Genomic DNA, 21198 nt, shown 5'->3' on the forward strand with positions numbered 1-21198 from the left:
ACTTTTGGCTTTGTGAATTTTTGACAACCATTTTCCTCCTGCCTGGTGGCTCCATCCTCAGCATCCTTCTCTGTATATAACCTGTGTCCCTCCTCTGCACATGTCCATACCATCTCAATCTCACCTCTCCTACTTTGTCTCCAAACTGTCCAACCTGTGTTGTCCCTCTGATATGTTCATTCCTAATCTTAGCTATCCTCATCACTTCTAAGGAAAATCATAGCATCTCCAGCTCTGTCACCTTCAGCTCTGCTTCTTGCCGTTTTGTTGCCACTGCCGTTTCGAAGTAGTACAAAACAGCTGGTCTTGGTACTGTCTTGAAGGCTTTCCCCTTCACTACGTAACCACATCTACTCCTTGTAACCGCACTATTCCACTAGGCTCCCTCGCATTCACACACATCTACTCAGTCTTGCTTTGACTGACTTTCATTCCCATTCTCTTCAGAACGTATCACCATGTCTCCCTGCTCACCTCAACCTGCTCTTTACGCTCACTACAGATCACAATGTCGTCTGCAAACAACATAGTTCATGAAGACTCCTGTCTGATCTTGTCCATCAACCTGTCCATCACCACTGCAAACAAGAAAAGGCTCAGAGCTGATCCTTGATGTAATCCTTCCTCCACCTTCAATGCATCTGTCATTACCACAGCACATCTCATCTCACTGTCAGACTGCCCTTGCACATATCCTGCACCACCATCTCTAAACATACGTTTCCTTTAAAATGACCCAAACACTGTTTCTCCTCCCATCCACACCATGATACAACAATTTGAAACCACTTCTGATCTTTCTGAATTTCCTCCTCTCCCTGTGTCCCTGGTCACACTCTCCTTCTCATCTTCTTCTTCACCCAGCAGCAGCCCAGTTTCCACTGACACCCTGTTGGGCAACAACGCAGGACAGTGGTCATTGTTAAACCAGGCTTCGCCAATCCGGTATGGAAATTCTATTTGTGATGTGCATGGTTATTATGACTTTTTTTTTTTTACACCAGATGACCTTCCTGATACAATCATACTCATTTGTCATTGAGTTTTTAATGAGAAAATGTCCATAGATAATAATGTATTATATATCATTTGTTACATTTGTGCCTTTGTAACTGAGGTAAAATTGTTTTTGCTGAGGAAAATGTTAACACACTATCTACCTAATCATTAGAATATCTGAGAATCATCTGCATTTTGTTCATAGTTGAGCGTGTGCATGTGTATAACTAGCAGCTACAATATGAGGGACCTAAATTCTGTAATACTGCAAGTAGCAGAGTTCTTCAGCGACCCATTAATTGCCTAGTAAATGATACCCAGCATGTTGACCAAGTTATCCATCCATCCATCCATCCATCCATCCATCCATCCATCCATCCATCCATCCATCCATCCATCCATCCATCCATCCATCCATCCCCACATATCCTATTTTAGAGTTGCTGGGAAGCAGAAGTCCATTCCAGTAAAAACAGGGGAAATGTGAAGTAAACCCCAGACAGGTACAGTCCCCTCAAAAATATCTGAACAACAGGGCCAGCCATATCATTTTATTTTTCCTATGCTAAAGATATTTGGGTTTGAGATCAAAAAATTAATAAGAGAAGAAGGTTTTTGAAATGTCAGCTTTTATGTAGTGGTATATACATCCAGATATATTGTTACATTATTTGTTTTTCAAAATTACTCAATGAGAAAAAGTATTAGAAAATGTGATATCCCTGTGTTTTTTAATATGGCTAGACGGACAGACAGACAGACAGACAGACAGACAGACAGACAGACAGACAGATAGATAGATAGATAGATAGATAGATAGATAGATAGATAGACAGATAGATCTTACCAGTTCTCTTGGTCAGTCGAAGGTTGAGGAGAGGTGAAGATGGGAGTGAACGAGTGAATCCTTCAATCATCTTGACATCTGACATCTCTGGCTCAATGCAACTGCCACCTATAAAGACAAACCAAGTGATGTAACGTTCCTTGATTAAAAAAAATCCCTACCATACTTTCACAGTATGTACAGTGCACCCATAAAGTATTCACAGCGCTTCACTTTTTCCACATTTTGTTATATTACAGTCTTATTCCAAAACAGAGTAAATTCATTTTTTCACTCAAAATTCTACACACATTCCCCATAATGACACCATGAAAAAAGTTTTTTTTTTCCCAATTTTTTACAAATTTATTAAAAATAAAAAAAACTAACAATTTATATGTACATAAGTATTCACACCCTTAGCTGCATACTTTGTTGGAGCACTTTTGGCAGCAATTACATTCTCAAGTCTTCTTGAATATGATGCCACAAGCTTGGTGCACCTATCTTTGGGCAGTTTTGCCCATACCACTTTGCAGCACCACTTAAGCTCCATCAGGTTGGATGGGGAGCATCAGTGCACAGCCATTTTCAGATCTCTGCTGAAACATTCAATCAGATTCAGGCCTGGTCTCTGGCTGGACCACTCATCCACATTCACAGAGTTGTTCTGAAGCCACTCCTTTGATATCTTGGCTGTGTGCTTAGGGATCATTGTCTTGATGAACTGTCACCCCAGTCTGAGGTCAAGAGTGCTCTGGAGCAGAATCTCTGTACATTTCTGCATTCATCATCCCTCAATCCTGACTAGTCTCCCAGTTCCTGCTGCTGAAAAACACCCTCGCAGCCTGATGCTGCCACCACCATGCTTCACTGTTGGGATAGTACCTGGTTTCCTCCAAACATGCCATCTGGCATTCATTCAGAGTTCAATCTTTGTCTCATCAGACCAGAGATTGTTGTTTCTCATGGTCTGAGGTCCTTCAGATGCCTTCTGACAAATTCCAGGTGGGCTGCCATGTGCCTTTTACAACCTGGTCTCACGGCACGTCGTGATTCAGCAGCACAAAATATTCATTAATCTATTGGTTCGTGATATTTTGACGAAAAGCACCTCATTTTCATCATGGCAGCACAAATTCATTCTAATTCATTTTGTGATGGCAGCACGAAATTAGAAGTGAAGCGGGGGAGTCGGGGTGGTTATGGTTAGGGTGGGGAGAAGGAGTAGGATTAGGTTATGGTTAAGGTTAGGGTTGGGGGTAGGAGTAGGGTTAGTAATAGTGAGTTAAAAAACCATCACAAAAATTTGACTCATTTCGTGAGGGGAGCACGAAAAAAAAAAAAACGTGAGACAGGGCTGGCCTTTTACTAAGGAGTGGCTTCCGTCTGGCCGCTCTGCCATACAGGCCTGATTGGTGGATTACTGCAGTGATAGTTGTCCTTTTGGAATGTTCTCCTCTTTCCACAGAGTAATGCTGGAGCTCTGACAGCGTGACCTCTGGGTTCTTGGTCACCTCCCTGACGAAGGCCCTTCTCTCCCATTCCCTCAGTTTAGACAGGTGGCCAGCTCTAGGAAGAGTCCTAGTGGATCTGAATGTCTTCCACATACAGATGGTGAAGGCCGCTGTGCTCTCTGGGACCTTTAAAGTATGAGTAATGCTTCTGTACCCTTCCCCAGTTTTGTGTCTTGAGACAATCCTGTCTCGGAGGTGAACAGAAAATTCCTTTGACTTCATGCTCTATTTGTGCTCTGACATACACTGTCAACTGTGGGACCTTATATGTAGACATGTGTGTGCCTTTCCAAATCATGTTCGGTCAATTGAATTTACCCCAGGTGGACTCTGTACAGGATGAAACTGTAGAAACATCTCAAGCATGATCAGTGGAAATTTGTATGCTTCATGGCAAAGGCTGTGAATATGCATGTACATGTGAATTCTTAGGTTCTTTTTTATTTTTAATAAATTTGCAAAAATTCCAAAATAACTTTTTTTCATGGTGTCATTATGGGGTATTGTGTACAGAATTTTGAGGAAAAAAAAAAAGAATTTAATCTATTTTGGAATTAGGCAGTAACATAACAAAATGTGGAAAAAGGGAAACACACTGAATACTTTCCAGATGCACTATATGCCGGCTACACTGACCAGTGTGGTGACCTTTACGTCCCTTCCCACCCAGCAGCATCTTCAGGCTGCTCCGAAACATGACTGCTCACAACCACAGGTCAGAATTCCACCTACAGAAAAGCACCTGGTGAGAGAAACAATGAGTTAAAGACCAATATTCTGTTAAATTTGATAACTTTCTGCATCTGAAGAAGGCCATACATTACACAATGATACGATGGTATCACAACTGTTTCCAATCATAGAGCTACAAGTATTTCAGAAAACAATGCACTACAAAAAACATCAGCTGCAGAGCTGTGAGCAAACACAAAATGATACTCTCTGCTCTGCTGTACTAATCTTTTGTGATGAAATACCTGTATAAAATATGATGTACTTAAAAACAACAAATGCAATTATGTCCCCCAGAAAACCAGAGCAAAGTTCAAAACCACAAACTTGTAGTTGAGGTCAACGTGCACTTGGTTGGTTCTGCAACAGTCAGTGCAAAACAATAAAGAATATGAACATGCCATTGTCATTTTAGTTATGGAAATCTATGCATTTTCTAATACACTTTAAATTCCCATTTTAAATTGCATTTTGCTCTATTAAAAACATAAATGATGATTTTTATATCCCCACACACCTTCCCCAATTCTTGTTTTGTGTTTCACAATATCTCTCCCACTTTCTGTTTTGACCACTTCCTTTTGCATTGCCCTCAAACCCTAACCACCCATGGCGTTGAACCACTGGTGCTCTTGCTGCCCATGGTTCATCTGGCTGTAACAGATAAATGGTTATTTCAAGAGGTGGGGATGGACCGGTTGTCTGTCTGGGTGGTTGTCATATGGTACCTAGAACAGTTTCGTAGTGTGGTGGATATTACAAGGTGCGGCACCAATACATGCTTCGCTCCTAGACCTGGCCTGACACTGGACACTGATGTCTCTCTACCATTTGTTTTACAGGGGGCAGTGTTTTTGGACCAAAGTGTTCATCCATTTTTGAAGAAAATAACTCAAAGTCTTTTGATCTGAATTGGATCAAACTTGGTGGAATGACTGAGAGTCATCTGAGCACAAAGCAATTTGATGTTAAAACTCAAGGTCACATGCCAAAGACAAAATTTAGGTTCAATGCCAACATATGTGTAGAATAAAGAATTGATTTAACATACACCTGTGGCTATTATTAAACACTAATATAAATACTTATATAACTTATATAACGAGTGGATCCTTGTCACTTGATTCATACCATTTGCCACTGTTTCACTGACCGTGCAATAGTTATTTTTAGCCTGCAATTTTTGTACTATATGAAATGTGCTATTGCACACTCTGACCACTGCGCATGCTCACACTACCGGGGCCGGCATTTAGCGAAACATAGTGGAGTTTGTTTTGCTGGTGGACGATGATCTGAAGGAGCTAATTGACGGTGCTAATTCTTCTAACACACACACACACACAAAACTAAATCACCATGCTGTAAGCCGTCTGGAGGCATGAAGAGCTGTTTGGATGAAGACGATGAAGGTAGGATGAAAAGCTGAACAACTTTCTGATGTGATTTTTTGCTGAAGTGTGGAAAGCAGACGGCAGTCTGTACACGAAATGGCATCACGGACTACATCGTTGTTTTTTGCAAATTGACTGAGAACAATTTTGGACTCCTGTTTAAAGTTTGTGTTGGACTGTTAAGCACAAGTGAAGAGCACCAAAAAGTAAGTCTCTTTTCTGTTGTTTATAAATTAGTAAAATATCAAATGACAAGGATCGATTTCGCCGTTATATAAAACAAATAATGAATGCTTTGTCATTCTTTCAATGGAACGAATAGTTCATCCGGTGATATTTAATTCACCTCAAGAAATATTTGTACCATTGAACTCATGAACATTCATATATCAAGAGAATTCAAACAGTGCTAAACTAATATGTATTATAAATGTGGGAAGGTTTGTGTGTTAAGGATAAAGTGGTTCAATTTTGGACAGAAGTGAGCAAATTTCAAGGCCATACAGAACTGTACAATACAGTATCACTGAATCACAAAGAATTAATCTGCATGAATTAGTGTCAAACACATAAGGCTCTAGTCAGTTCTTTCAGCTCCTTGAATTACAACCTCCGCCTCCGCCTGTACTGTTACCTTATAGTTTTTACAGATTGTCTTTTGATGAAAGCCTTTCATTTAAAAATACCCCACCAACTCAGTCTCAATCTTGTTGTCTTTACATAAAATGATGCCTCCAACCTGATGTCTACCGCCCTCTCTGTCATTCATCTGAACAAAATATGCATCCATATGTGGATAGCTTCAAATTTGACATTGCTTGTGCACAGGCACATCCATGTCCTGTTACATTCTGCATGTGTGTTAAGTCGCTGACTCTGCAGAATAGCTCATTTGGTTAACTGGCTGGAAAGTGATGTACACTCTCACCCATAGGCACACACGCACACATACACACACACCTCTCTCATTCCTGCTTGATGTCTCAACACACCCTGTGTGCACACAGGCAGTACTGTTGCTAGGCAACCATCTGCTGTTGCTAAGCAATCTGTTATTGAGAATATAGAGTGTCAAACCCTGATCAATAGTTGTTATATGCTTCTGTGGTCATTTATGAGGATTTGACGTCCACTTGGTACCTACTAGACAAAATCTAATGACCCAAGTGGATATTCTATCGCCTCTGAACATGTGATGCTTCATCACCATCACCACAGGAGAAAGAAAAAGTGTGAAATGTGAAGGGGAAATGAAGGTGTTAATGCTGAAATGAAAGGTTATTGCCAGTGTGTGTCTGTGTGTGGACTCATTCCTGTGAACACGGATCCCAATATCAAAACATGGTAGACACTTCATAATTACATCAAAGGCACACCCCAGGGAATAGTTAAGATGATTAGATTTTTATGGCTATCTGGTGCATATATTTGCATATTAATGAGAATGAAGTTTTTTCAACAGCCATTACTTGAGAATATTTTATGACAGAGACGTTATATCTACAATGTGTACAGATTAAGGTCAAGGTCAGGCGCTGATGCGGAACACATCCATGCCAAACTCCCTAAATTAACGATCTATCTATCTGCTGCAGTCAAGTGACACTTGGGGATCTCCTTGGCCTTTACCAGTCACTGTGGTCCTCAAAACTGAGAAAGCCATATGGTTGAGCGCGTCCAGAGAAATGTGCTACATGACCAAGATACTGTAGCTGACATTTCTTCACAATGCAAGTGGCAATCCTTATCTGAGTGCCCCTAAGTAATGCTTTGTTTGACACAAAGTCATTCCAGCAGTACTCCAGGATCCTCCGATGAGACCTAGTATCTAAGACATCCAGTGTAGGTTAACGCTTAGCATCCAATTCTTACAACCATACCATTAGAGAGGAAGCACCACTACATGCATTTCAGCACCATTAACCACAGACAAACAGACCACTGCTGAACTATGCTGGAAGTATCTGCGTTCTGTCATCTAGTTTGTTTATGTTGTTGTATTCTGTAAGAGTTCAGGGATTTTTGACACAGATTTTCAAGTGTATCTCACAAAGAGTAATAAAGAAGCTCAGAGGCAGACTTCTGCTTCCATGGGACTACAGAAGACAGACCACAATGCAAATCTGTCACAAGACCGGTTCCTCTGTAACAGGGCTATTCCACAGAATGCTGTTCCTTCCTGTTTCATCCTGAATAGCAAATGGGGCACCTTTTGAAGCATCACAGTAATTTTTTGATCCATCTTTTGTCAATCTTGAAAAAACTTTGTTTACGTAGTAGTCACGGCCATCATCGACACCCGTTTTGAATTTCACTCCGATTCGCTGAATCGGCATCATTAGGTGGTAACTTCCTGGTGTTCATAGTCTTAACAGATTCAATCATATTCAAATATGTTTAAACGGGGTAGTCCTAGTGAGTACAGCTTGAAACCCGTTTGACTGTGTTCCATCGGAGTAAAAATTTGAAGCAACAGCAGTGTTTGATGCAGTGCTGGCTGGAATGGAGCCGGACTGAACGGTCCGCCCTAAAAATCAGTCCGCCTTTTACATCTGCGCATGCGTCATTTTGGAGCTCTGACGCTCATCTAAGACAGAGTCTCTTCACCCAAAGTGATCAAATAGATTAATGGGATTATTAACCATCAGATGTTAAAGGTAAAACCTCTTAAATCATTCTAAAGTCAGTTTAAGCAGAAATGAGACCGTTTTAAGCAGAAACTCTGCGACACTTTGAAATGGCCTACGCGCAGTGAACGCATCAGCTAGCAGCTCATTTAGCTGCGGCGCTCTGATTGCTTCCACAGCCTTTTATGACGAAATAATGCTGAATTTATGTGGAAATGACTGTTGTACAAAAGCTTCAGATATCTGTCGGTGAGATAGATGATGACTGGAGTGCAGTTTGAAGCAGAAGTGAGGTTTTAATCCATGAATGGGAGGCAGAGCCTTCAGCTTTCAGGCTCCTCTCCTGTGGAACCAGCTCCCAATTCAGATCAGGGAGACAGACACCCTCTCTACTTTTAAGATTAGGCTTAAAACTTTCCTTTTTGCTAAAGCTTATAGTTAGGGCTGGATCAGGTGACCCTGAACCATCCCTTAGTTATGCTGCTATAGACGTAGACTGCTGGGGGGTTCCCATGATGCACTGTTTCTTTCTCTTTTTGCTCTGTATGCACCACTCTGCATTTAATCATTAGTGATCGATCTCTGCTCCCCTCCACAGCATGTCTTTTTCCTGGTTCTCTCCCTCAGCCCCAACCAGTCCCAGCAGAAGACTGCCCCTCCCTGAGCCTGGTTCTGCTGGAGGTTTCTTCCTGTTAAAAGGGAGTTTTTCCTTCCCACTGTAGCCAAGTGCTTGCTCACAGGGGGTCGTTTTGACCGTTGGGGTTTTACATAATTATTGTATGGCCTTGCCTTACAATATAAAGCGCCTTGGGGCAACTGTTTGTTGTGATTTGGCGCTATATAAAAAAAAATTGATTGATTGATTGAACCGCGGCTAATGACGCATGTGCAGATGCAAAAAGCGAACCGATTTTTAGGGGGTCCGTTTGGTTGGTGACACCGAGAGCAGCTTTACTTTTGTTTTTGAGGGGGTTGCCAGGTCTGTGCTTTATAAAGCAGCCTGACAGGAGACAAGTCGAAGTAAGCCGTTTCATCCAGTTTTTTGTATCGTGGAAGATTGCAATCAGACAGTGCCCTGTGGAATAGGGGTGTTAATCCTGAACAGCAATTCAGGGTACCTTTTAAAGCATCAGAGTAACTTCTTGATTCATCTTTGTCAATCTTGGACAAACTTGATATACGTAGTAGTTACAACCATCATCGGCACAATCGGGATCCAATTTTTGAACTGTTCCAATTCTCGAAACCGTTGATAGTAAATTCCAGGTATTCATGGTCTTAACGGCTTCAATCATGTTCAAATTTCTTTAAACAGGGTATTCGTAGTGACTACATCTTGAAACGTGTTTGATCGAGTTCCACTGTGGTAAAGCATATGTCTGGCTGAGGGCGCAGCTCCTTTCTTTCATCTTCAGGAGGGTCTGCACTTTATTAGCCAGCCAGTTGCCAGGTCAGCACTTTATAATTAGCCTGTTAGGAGGCAAGACGGACTAAGCGGTTTCATCCTGTTTTTGCACTTTTTTGGATCATGGGTGATTGTAGTAGAATAACCCTGTGACTTTTCATCACACACCTACTCATGAAATTAATTTGTAAAATGTAAACATATTTCTTCCTTCTGGGAGAAAACTGCTGACATTCCAGATGGATTATGTCTCAAAATTGTAGCAAATTAGATGAAAAGGATATAATACTAAAGACCTCTTTGTCTGCCCTCTTTCTCACTCTGTCTCTTAATTAAGTCAATTACTCACTGGAAGAGTCTGCCATCAGAGCAGAAAATTACGCTTCTTCCTCATAACCCCTGCCCCCACCCCCATGCACACGGACACAGACAAACCCCTGGAGGAAAAATAAAATCTCCATGTGTGAGTGTAAGAAAGAGCATTTTTACAGAGAGTTATAAGACTGAGATAAATATATCAATGGTTTTATACCAACAGCATACCAGACCTCTGTCCCCCTCTGCAGACCAACAAAATTATTACTTTTGTCCCTTCTCCCTCTGCAGTCTGGTGTCTTCCCATAACATAACCTTGAAAGACTGATTCCAAAACAGGGCAATGTGAAAATGAAGGACAGAGGTACAGGCTGTGAAACATCTTTCCTTGTGGTCTCTCCTCTGGGATCAAATGGGAGAAATCGATAAATCACACAGATCGAAGATAAGATAAAAGAGTTGGGAAAGGAGGTGTCACTGTGCACATGAAGAAAATCTCTGGGGAGTTGTTTGCCCTTACACTGCATTTCAGAAACTAAGCATGTAAAATCCTAAGGACTCAAGCTGAAATTTAAATGTATGAGATAGCAAGAGAGAGATAGGATTTGCTTATCCTAATGCATTCATAATCAATAATTGGAATTTAGAATGCTTAGCACTGAAACAGTGGCATGTTTTACGAGCAGACTATCAGGTGCAGTGTCTTCTGGGTTAGTGCTCCATGAATGTGAGGAATGTTCCCTGTATGTGCTGTATCACAGAAAAGGCTGATATTTAAAAAAAAAAAAAATCTGTTCCAGTGATTGTAGATCCAGGCTACAATGGCAAGGGAAAAACTGCAGAACACTACAAAGAGATGGAGAGAAGTTCTTCTGTCTCAAGGGGGCAGCAGTCTGACTCAGGTTACTTCCCCGGTCAAGGTTGGTACCCATTTACAGCTGGGTGGACTACGACAATGCAGATGAAGTGTCATGTTCAAGGACACAGACAGTTAGTGTAAGTGGGAGTTAGGTCTGCATATTGGTAGCCCAACTCCGTATCAACTGTACTAGCTGATAATCCGATTGATATAATTCATTCAAAACACACCCGTGATTGAAAGAGACTTTAGCAGACCAAATCCAGATAGATTCCATTCTTTGCCGTTCTCTGATCTCAGAAAACATGCTGCGTAGGTAGCAACATGCTGTTATAAACTCCTCAAAAGCACTTGCCCGATGAGCTTTTGATCCTGTGCTATCCATCATCAAAATGGGACTTCGACACTCAGCCACAGCAAACCTTTTGGTGAGTGGATAACTCAATATGGACAGACCGAGTTCTTGTCTCCTCTAAGGACGCACACCTCTGTATATTGTTTTGATAAACAGCCCCCACAAATATATTTTGATTCTGAATAAACATGAGGTGTTCAACCGAAATAAATGCGACAAACTTGTGGTCGATGTAAATCATTGCTGTATCCATCATGAGCTGATCTGAGGATGTTTCATTCAATGACCTCCACAGCAAGGATATTTGTTTCTTAGCTCCCGTGTTTTTTAAAATCTATTTATTCATTTTATTGATCTATTTTTGGTTTCGTTGTTCAAGGCACTGAAGCCATTTTTACTGTATGTATATTGGAGATTTAAGTCTGAAAATAACGTTATTGACCACAACATACATAAAACGAAAAGCTTAACTGCTGCTAAAACTGTTGTGTGGGCCGCCAGAAGAGGAGGTAACGCCCCTGTGACGTTCCAAGCCTTGGTTAACGACGTCTTGCAGGACTTCCTGCACCGATTCGTCTTCGTATATCTGGACGATATTCTCATCTTTTCTCCGGATCCTGAGACCCATGTCCAGCATGTACGTCAGGTCCTGCAGCGGTTGTTAGAGAACCGACTGTTTGTGAAGGGCGAGAAGTGCGAGTTTCACCGCATGTCTTTGTCCTTCCTGGGGTTTATCATCTCCTCTAACTCCGTCGCCCCTGATCCGGCCAAGGTTGCGGCGGTGAGAGATTGGCCCCAACCAACAAGCCGTAGGAAGCTGCAACAGTTCCTCGGCTTCGCTAATTTCTATAGGAGGTTCATTAAGGACTACAGTCAGGTAGTTAGCCCCCTGACAGCCCTGACCTCTCCAAAAGTCCCCTTCACCTGGTCGGATCGGTGCGAAGCCGCGTTCAAGGAGTTGAAACGACGGTTCTCTACTGCGCCAGTTTTGGTGCAGCCCGACCCTAGCCGCCAGTTCGTGGTTGAAGTGGACGCCTCTGACTCAGGGATAGGAGCCGTGCTATCCCAGAGCGGAGAGACCGATAAGGTTCTTCACCCGTGTGCCTACTTTTCACGCAGGTTGACCCCGGCTGAACGGAACTATGACGTCGGCAATCGAGAACTCCTTGCGGTGAAAGAGGCTCTTGAGGAGTGGAGACACCTGTTGGAGGGAGCGTCTGTGCCGTTCACGGTTTTCACTGACCATCGGAACCTGGAGTATATCAGGACTGCCAAGCGGCTGAACCCCAGGCAAGCCCGCTGGTCACTGTTCTTCGGGCGTTTTGACTTCCGGATCACCTATTGCCCCGGGACCAAGAACCAGAGGTCAGATGCCTTGTCCCGGGTACACGAAGAGGAGGTCAAAACCGCACTGTCGGATCCACCGGATCCCATCCTTCCTGAGTCCACTATCGTGGCCACCCTCACCTGGGACGTGGAGAAGATCGTCCGGGAGGCCCTGGCATGGAGCCCGGACCCAGGAACAGGTCCGAAGAACCGTTTGTACGTCCCACCAGAGGCCAGGGCTGCAGTCTTGGACTTCTGTCACGGTTCCAAGCTCTCCTGTCATCCAGGGGTGCGAAGGACCGTGGCAGTTGTCCGGCAGCGCTTCTGGTGGGCGTCTATGGAGGCCGACGTCTGGGAGTACATCCAGGCCTGCACCACCTGTGCCAGGGGCAAGGCAGACCATAAAAGGTCCCAAGGACTTCTCCAGCCGCTACCTGTGCCTCATCGCCCCTGGTCCCACATCGGCCTGGATTTCGTCACGGGCCTCCCGCCGTCCCAGGGCAACACCACCATCTTCACGATAGTGGACCAATTCTCCAAGGCGGCCCACTTCGTGGCCCTCCCGAAGCTCCCAACAGCCCAGGAGACAGCAGACCTCCTGGTCCACCACGTCGTCCGTCTGCATGGGATACCCATCGACATCGTCTCTGATCGTGGTCCCCAGTTCTCCTCACACGTCTGGAGGAGCTTCTGCCGGGAACTGGGGGCTACTGTGAGCCACTCGTCTGGGTATCATCCGCAGACCAATGGACAGGCAGAACGGGCCAATCAGGAATTGGAGCAAGCTCTGCGCTGTGTGACGTCCGCACACTCGACGGCCTGGAGTAAACATCTGGCCTGGATCGAGTATGCGCATAACAGCCAGGTGTCCTCTGCCACCGGCCTCTCCCCATTTGAAGTGTGTCTGGGGCATCAGCCCCCGTTGTTTCCCGTGGTGGAGGGAGAGGTCGGTGTGCCCTCGGTCCAGGCCCACCTGCGGAAGTGCCGTCGGGTGTGGCGCTCCGCCCGTTCTGCCTTGTTGAAGGCCCGGACGAGGGCGAAGACCCATGCAGACCGCCGGCGATCCCCGGCCCCTGCATACCAGCCCGGGCAGGAGGTGTGGCTTTCCACAAAGGACATCCCCCTCCAGGTGGACTCCCCGAAACTTAAGGACAGATATATCGGACCATTCAAGATCCTCAAAGTCCTCAGTCCTGCCGCAGTGAAGCTCCAACTCCTGGCTTCACTGCGAATCCACCCGGTTTTTCACGTGTCACGGATCAAACCTCACCACACCTCACCCCTCTGTGCTCCCGGACCGGCGCCGCCTCCTGCTCGGATCATCGACGGGGAGCCGGCTTGGACGGTGCGCCGGCTCCTGGACGTCCGTCGGATGGGCCGGGGGTTCCAGTACTTGGTGGACTGGGAGGGGTATGGACCCGAAGAACGCTCCTGGGTGAAGAGGAGCTTCATCCTGGATCCGGCCCTCCTGGCCGACTTCTACCACCGTCACCCGAACAAGCCTGGTCGGGCGCCAGGAGGCGCCCGTTGAGGGGGGGGTCCTGTTGTGTGGGCCGCCAGAAGAGGAGGTACTGCTGGCCCACCACCAGTGGGCGCCCTGCCTGAAGTGCGGGCTTCAGGCACGAGAGGGCGCTGCCACCACGGACACAGCCGGGGGTGACAGCTGTCACTCATTATCTCTTGACAGCTGTCACCCATCTACTCTACATCATCTCACTCCATAAAGACCAGACGTCATCTCCACCTCGTTGCCGAGATATCGTACTTCTTTGGAGGTAATAGACTCAGCCATTTGTGTTTTGCAATATATCTGTATATTGTGAGTGTTTGCAGGAGTACCGGTTCCTCTTTCTGTGGAAGCTGAGTGAGTGCAGGACGGCACTCTTTTCCCCTGAGGAATCACTGCGGTACTCTACAGAATATTGAGTGAGAGGTGGAGGTGGCATTCCCACCGTTGTTGTTACACCCACCCACACTTGACTGTCTTTGTTCTTCGCCAGCAGTACCAGATCCGACAGTCGGGGATGGTGATCACCTGGGAATTCGGGACTTGGCGGCTCCAGTATTCACCAGGTTCGGTGGCGGCGGAAATCGTGTGGTTCCGGCTCTTCTCAGGACAGACGTCTTCTATCCTCGAGCCTGCCCACACGTCACCTTTGTGGATTGACTGTAATCATATTCTGAGATTGTCTGTATGTTCGTTGTGCACCTTCACAACATTAAATTGTTATTTTTTGGCTCATCTATTGACCGTTCATTTGCGCCCTCTGTTGTGGGTCCGTGTCACTACACTTTCACAACAAAAACGCTGTCTGAGGATGTGCTTTATTTTCCTCACATGACAATCATAAAATTGAGATGTTAGAACAAAAAAAAGGGTGTAGCAAGAGAATGGAGATGTTTAAAATAGCTGTGCATAGCATGACCCCCCCCCCACCAAAAAAAATAAAAAAATGTGTACAAATTGACATGAATCCTGTTTTTATGTGCGTGTGTTTGCACGTGCGCATGGGAGAAGTGATCAGACAAAGTATGCAATTTGCTGCAGATCTTATTAAATACCTTTATCCTTGTTTTCAGTGATATTTGTTATTTATTATATATCTGATATTTGTTTTCATCATGTTGAAATTTTCCAAAAATCCTGTTTTAACGCAATAACTATTGTGTAAAATGACTTTGCATCCTTTGCCTAATGTTGTGCTGGGATAGGCTTCCCTATGGACCTAAAAAGATAGAGTCTTTACAACACTGTAAAGATCATATCACCCAGCTGATATGATGATCCTATGACTCAGAGTATTTGTAATAACTGTGTTTTTTTAGTCTGCAGTAATACACAACAGACTCTGTCTCTGCCTGAGGGGAAAAAAACACAAAGACTTCCAGGTGCAACAGCAAGATGTCGTCTTGCCCTGTGCAGATATGACAGCCGGAACACAGGACAAACAGTAGCTGCTCAGCTGTGCGTGTGCAGGAAATGTGTGTCAGTGTGCTAATCCATGATGACAGGCAAGCCGCGAGCAGGAATGATGGGATTGAGTCTTAGAACCACGGTTGCACCCACAAAAGCACAAAACCATGCATGCAAGACTGAACAGCACATAAATTAAAGTGACAGTATGTGTGTCTACAAGAAACAAATGTTGGCTTTATATGTAAATTCAGCAAAGACAAATGAGACAGTGCTCGGGAAAGTGGAGCATGCATACGGCCCCTTTATGTCTGACTATGAAACTGACACAGAGACCAATAGAAAACACAGCCTTTCTGTGTGTGTGTGTGTGTGTGTATGCGTGCACGGTGAGTGTGCGTTTTAATTTATTCTTAATAAGAAGTGGATAATTCTAATAATAATTTGTCATGCTTGCATCAAAAAGTAAAGGCTCTCTCTGAGGAAAACTCAGGATTGCTTCTATGAATGCAAAAAGACAAAAGACAAAAGATTTTTCTTTGAAGCTGTTTAATTAGCAACGATCAAGCTAAAGAAAATTCTGCATTACTGATCATTTCTTTAGTGTGGTAATGGCTAAAATATATATTTAATTATAAATAACTACAGTATATTAACATTCATGGCAGCCAGTCTGCTCTGTGTCAGCCTGATCCTGTTAGATCTCAGAAACAAAGCAGAGTGAGTCCTGGTTAGTACTTGGATGGGAGATCTCTTCGGAAGACCAGGGACTGTGTGTGTTTCTCCAGGTAAAACTGGAGTTGTGTCAGGAAGGGCATCTGGTGTAAAACTTGTGCCAAATCACAATATGGGTTGGTGCTGGATCCACTGTGGCGACCCCACTCAAACAGGAGCACTGGAAAGGCAAATTCATAATATGTTAGGGAATCATGGTGGCTCAATGGTTAGCACTGTTGCCCCACAGCAAGAAAGTCCTAGGATTGCTTCCCGCCTGATCCTTTCTGTGTGGAGTCTGCATGTTCTCCCCATGTTTGTGTGGGTTCCCTCTGGGTGCTCCAGCTTCATCTGTCTTCCAAAGACATGCATTTTAGGTGAATTGCACACTTTAAATGTGAGTGAATATATTTGTCTGTCTATATGTGGCCCTGCAATAGACTGCGTCCTGTCCAGGGTGTACGGTATCTCGAACCCTGTGACTGCTGGGATAGGCCTCCAGCTCCCCCTCCCCTAGTAACTCTTAATTAGAGAAAGTGGGTATAGAAAATGGAAGGATACAAAAAGAAAATATCCCCCCGGGGAGGGTGATATGTGTGTTCCTCACGCTCGGGTCGTCTACCAGGGGGCTGGGAGTTTGAGGGTTCGGCGCAATATCTTAGCTGTTCCTAGGACTGCACTCTTCTGTACAGAGACCTCTGATGTTGTGCCTAGAATCTACTGGAGCCACTCCTGCAATTTTGGGTTTACAGCTCTTACTGCTCCTATTACTGCTGAGACCACTGGGTATATCTACATTATAATAGCTAACTGACCTCTGTGTGTGTGCGTGCGTGCATGTGTATGTCTTCGACCATGCAGAAACCGGGGAGAGCTGACATTTGCCATGTGGTATGCTTATGTATTTTGGAACAAGGATGAACACTGCAAAAACGTAAAGTTGATAGGACTAATATTTTTGGAGAAATTTGCATTTTTAGCAAACCAGTAAACAATGGATGTTGTGCTGAAATGCATCATGGGAGTTTGGCATTATAAATGATGTTATTGTGGTTCATGTTAGTTTAACAGTGTTATTAGTGTTATTGTTTTATTGTTTTTGTAGTTCGGTTCATTCAGTTTAGTCAGTTTAGTTAAGTGTCATGTTGCTGTTACCATGATTGGAAAATGTATTGCATTTGATGTCTTCTGCGGCCATCTCTGTTTCTGCATGTCTACAAATAGAAGCACCTGCTTGTGGCAGAATGCAGAAAAGACAAAAAGCTCTGTGTGGGTGTAACTTCGATCACGGAGAAACCGCGGAGAGCTGACATTTGCAGTTTGGCATGCTTATGTGTTTTGGGTCAAGGATAAACACCACCAAAATGAAATGTTGATAGGATATTAGCTAATGTTGGTAATTACATTCTGGTCTCACATGCCATTCCAGCAGAGGCCAGTAAATCATCTTTATATTAAAAGTGTGAGTGCATGCGTGCATGGCTTTATTTAGTAAGTTTAATGTAAGCACATAATTGTAAATATGTTACAAATACATGGATGACACAAGAAAGTGAGAACACTTATTTCCATTGTTGTCCACTTCAAAATCAAATGTCAAAATAGAAGTACTGTAATAATAAAATAATAGTAATAATACTGATAATAATAACAGTGTGTATATGATAACCAGAATCTAAACAATTTATAAATACATTAAGACAGTAAATTCACGTAAAAAAAAATTACATAATTAGCAGGAAATAAAAGGGTTGCATTTCTCTTCTAAACGTTGTTGACATTTAATGTTCTAAAAACATTCTGGACTCACATGCCATTCTAACTTATTATACAGTCTTTGTTTAATTTATTACCACCCTTGAAAAATGTCAGCCACCTATTTTCTAAACACTACCCAATCTAGAGCCTGTGGATATGGAAGAATGGGAGTCTGTTTATCTTGTTTATCTGCCTTTAAAGTGCGGTGGGGTGCTGTTATACCCAAAACTACAAAGAACATAGAATCAATTAAACATTATATAATAATAATAATCACAATAATAAAGGTCCTAGGGCTGTGTCTGTGTCCTTTATTTCAAAATCTATTCTTCATTTTGGATCTGACTGTAAACCAACAATAAAACCAGGTTTTAAAAAGAATGAATGAAACACACAATATTGAAAGTGATGTGAGAAACTGTTATGAGTCACTCGTGTCTGCAGCCAGTAAATGTGACTCAGTGATGACGTGGAAAGAAGCTCCTTCATGTGTGTGTATATGTCAGTGTGCATGCACGCGCGCGCACACACACACACACACACACACACACACACACACACACACACACACACACACACACACACACACACACACACACACACACACACACACACACACACACACACACCATCTGCCATCAGTTACTCCTCCATCTGACTGATCTCCTTTAACTTTTCCCATCTCAGAATGTGTTTTCTATGTGAAACATCTTCTGCAATGCCATTGATTATCTTCATTGTTGTCAATTATTTTTATTATTAAATTACTGGAACATATATATACATACATATACATACACACAGTTTAAACCAAACTCAGCCACATGGAGCATACAGCCCGTACATTCTGAGTGCTGGTCCCAAGTCCAGTAAATGAGGAGGGAAGAAGGAGGCAGGTGTTCACTATAAATGTTTCAAATCTCAACCACATGGGGTGTACAGCCAGAGTGCCACTCCCAAGGCCGAAAAAAATTGAGCATGGAAGGGTATCCAGTATAAATCTTACCACATAAAACATGCAGGTTATAAGTCGAATTTCCATACCGGTGTCACAGACCGAGCGGTCCGCCCCTAAAATTCGGTCCGCCCTGCCTCCAATGCGCATGCGTTATTACGGAGCTAAGCCGCTCGTCTAAAACAGTCTCTTCACCCAACGCGATCAAACAGATTAATGGGATTATAACCATCAGATGACAAGGTAAAACCTCTTAAATCATTCTAAAGTTACTTTTAAGCAGAAACAAAGCCATTTTAAGCAGAAACGAGGCAAAACTCTGATGCTTTGAAATGACTGACGTGCAGTGAACACATCAGCTAGTAGCTTGTGTATCCACGGTGCTCTGATCGCTTCTTCTGTCTTTTATGATGAAATAATGCTGAATTTATGTGGAAATGTTTGTTGTATAAAAGCTTCAGATATCTGTTGCTGAGATAGATGATGACTGGAGTTCAGTTTTAAGCAGAAATGAGGTGATAATCCGTGAACCCCGGCTAATGAAGCATGTGCAGTGAAGGCAGAGCAGACTGACTGTTAGGGGGAGACCGTTTGGTCTGGTACATGGGATCAGTTGAGACCCAGTTTAACAATGACCGCCAGCTTTGTTGTTGTCCAACAGGGTGTTGGCAGGAATTGGGCTGCTGTTGGGACAAAAAGAAGAAGATGTGGAAGACATGTCTGAAGGAAGAAGGAGATCAGGAAAGTTAGAAGTGTGGAAGTGAGCATCTGGACTTGGAATGATGGCACTATGACGTAAAGGGAAAGAGTTGGTTGACATGATGGAGAGGAGAAAAACAGACATACTATGTGTTCAAGAGATGAAGTGGAAGGGAGGTGGCTTCAAACTGTTGTATCATGGTGTGGATGGAAGGAGAAATGGTATTGGGGTCATTCTAAAGGAAGAATATTGTCACCTTCCTAAAATAATAGCCTAAGTCATGATTTAGGCCATTGTTTTAGGAAGGTGATGATATATTAAGAGTGTGTTGGTGGTGAAGCAAGTGTCTCAGAGTGATGAGTGTGAAGTTGGAAATAGGAGTGATGATGAATGTCATCAGTGCATATGCCCTACAGATAGGTTGTGAGATGAAGAAGCAAGAAGATGTCTGGAGTGAGACAGATGAGGTGGCGGAGAGCGTACCCAGGCGTGAAAGAGGACTGACTGGAGTGGACTTCAATGGGTGTGTAGGTGAAGGGAACAGAGGTGATGAGGAAGTAATGGATAGATGTGGCATCGAGGAGAGGAATGTAGAAGGGCAGATGGTGGTAGATTTTGCAAAAGGATAGAAATGGCTGTCTTGAGGAGGAGCATAGGGTGACACACAATAATGGAGGAAGGTGCACACAGGTGGACTACATTCTATGTAGGAGATGCAACCTAAAAGAAATTGGAGACTATAAGGTGGTGGCAGGGGAGTGTAACTAGACAGCATTGGATGGTGGTTTGTAGAATTACTTTGAAGAGGAAGACCTTAAGAGCAGAACCAAGCATCACATGGTGGAAGCTGAAGGAGGAAGACTCGTGTGAAATTCAGGGAAGAGGTGACACAGGCAATGGATGGAACTGAAGTGATTTTGGACAAGTGGAAAAATACTGCAGATGTGAGGGAGACAGCCATAGGAAGGTACCGGATGTGACATCTGAACAGAGGAATGAAGACAAAGACTTGGTGGTGGAATGGAGATGTTCAGAAAAGTATAAGGAGGAAGAGGCTGGTGAAAATGAACTGGGATAGTCAGAAAGATGAAAGTAGTGGTGAATGTAGAGGAGTTTAAATATTTGGGGTCACCTATCCAAAGTAATGGAGAGTGTGGTAGAAAGGTGAAGAAAAGAGTGCAGGCAGGGTGGAGTGGGTGGAGAAAGGTGGCGGGAGTGAAGGGGAAAGTTTACAAGTAATGTCTTAGCGACGGTGGCACTAACAAACACACAGGAGGCATCGCTGAAGATGCTGCAATTCTCTTTTGGCATGATGAGGATGGACAGGATTAGGAATGAACATATGAGAGGGACAGCACGGGAAGGACGATTTGAAGACAAAGTCAGCGAGGTGAGATTGAAATGGTTTGGACATGTGCAGAGGAGGGACCCAGGGCATATAGGAAGAAGGATGCTGAGGATGGAGCCACCAGGCTGGAGGAGAGGGAGGCCAAAGAGGAGGGTTTTGGATATGCTGAGGGAGGACATGTAGGTGGTTGGTGTGACAGAGAAAGATGCAGAGGACAGGGTGAGATAGAACTGGATGATCTGCTGTGGCAGCACCTAACAGGAGCAGCTGTAAGACAAAGAAACAGTTTAAACCAGTTTACCAGGGGATTAACAATGTGTGAAGTCATTTGGGAGACAGCTAATACCTGGTTTGAAACTAGTAGTAGTTTGGAAGCAGTTTAGATCATTCGGTCCTTAACAATGAATAGTTTCAGCCCAATTGAAAGCAGATTATCTCTATTTAGGCTCTTTGG

General features: G+C 43.8%; 1 long non-coding RNA gene across 1 annotated transcript; it reads right to left on the minus strand.

Annotated features, from left to right (window-relative positions):
- Nucleotides 1–193: 193 nt before the first annotated feature.
- On the minus strand, nucleotides 194–20916 carry LOC117527210. Its single transcript, XR_004565469.1, has 3 exons — nucleotides 20764–20916; nucleotides 3597–3604; nucleotides 194–204 (listed from the first exon to the last, which is right to left on the minus strand). It is a non-coding gene; the product is annotated as an uncharacterized LOC117527210 (long non-coding RNA).
- Nucleotides 20917–21198: the final 282 nt, after the last annotated feature.

Source organism: Thalassophryne amazonica, chromosome 16 (assembly GCF_902500255.1).
Source record: "Thalassophryne amazonica chromosome 16, fThaAma1.1, whole genome shotgun sequence".
Classification (NCBI taxonomy): domain Eukaryota; kingdom Metazoa; phylum Chordata; class Actinopteri; order Batrachoidiformes; family Batrachoididae; genus Thalassophryne; species Thalassophryne amazonica.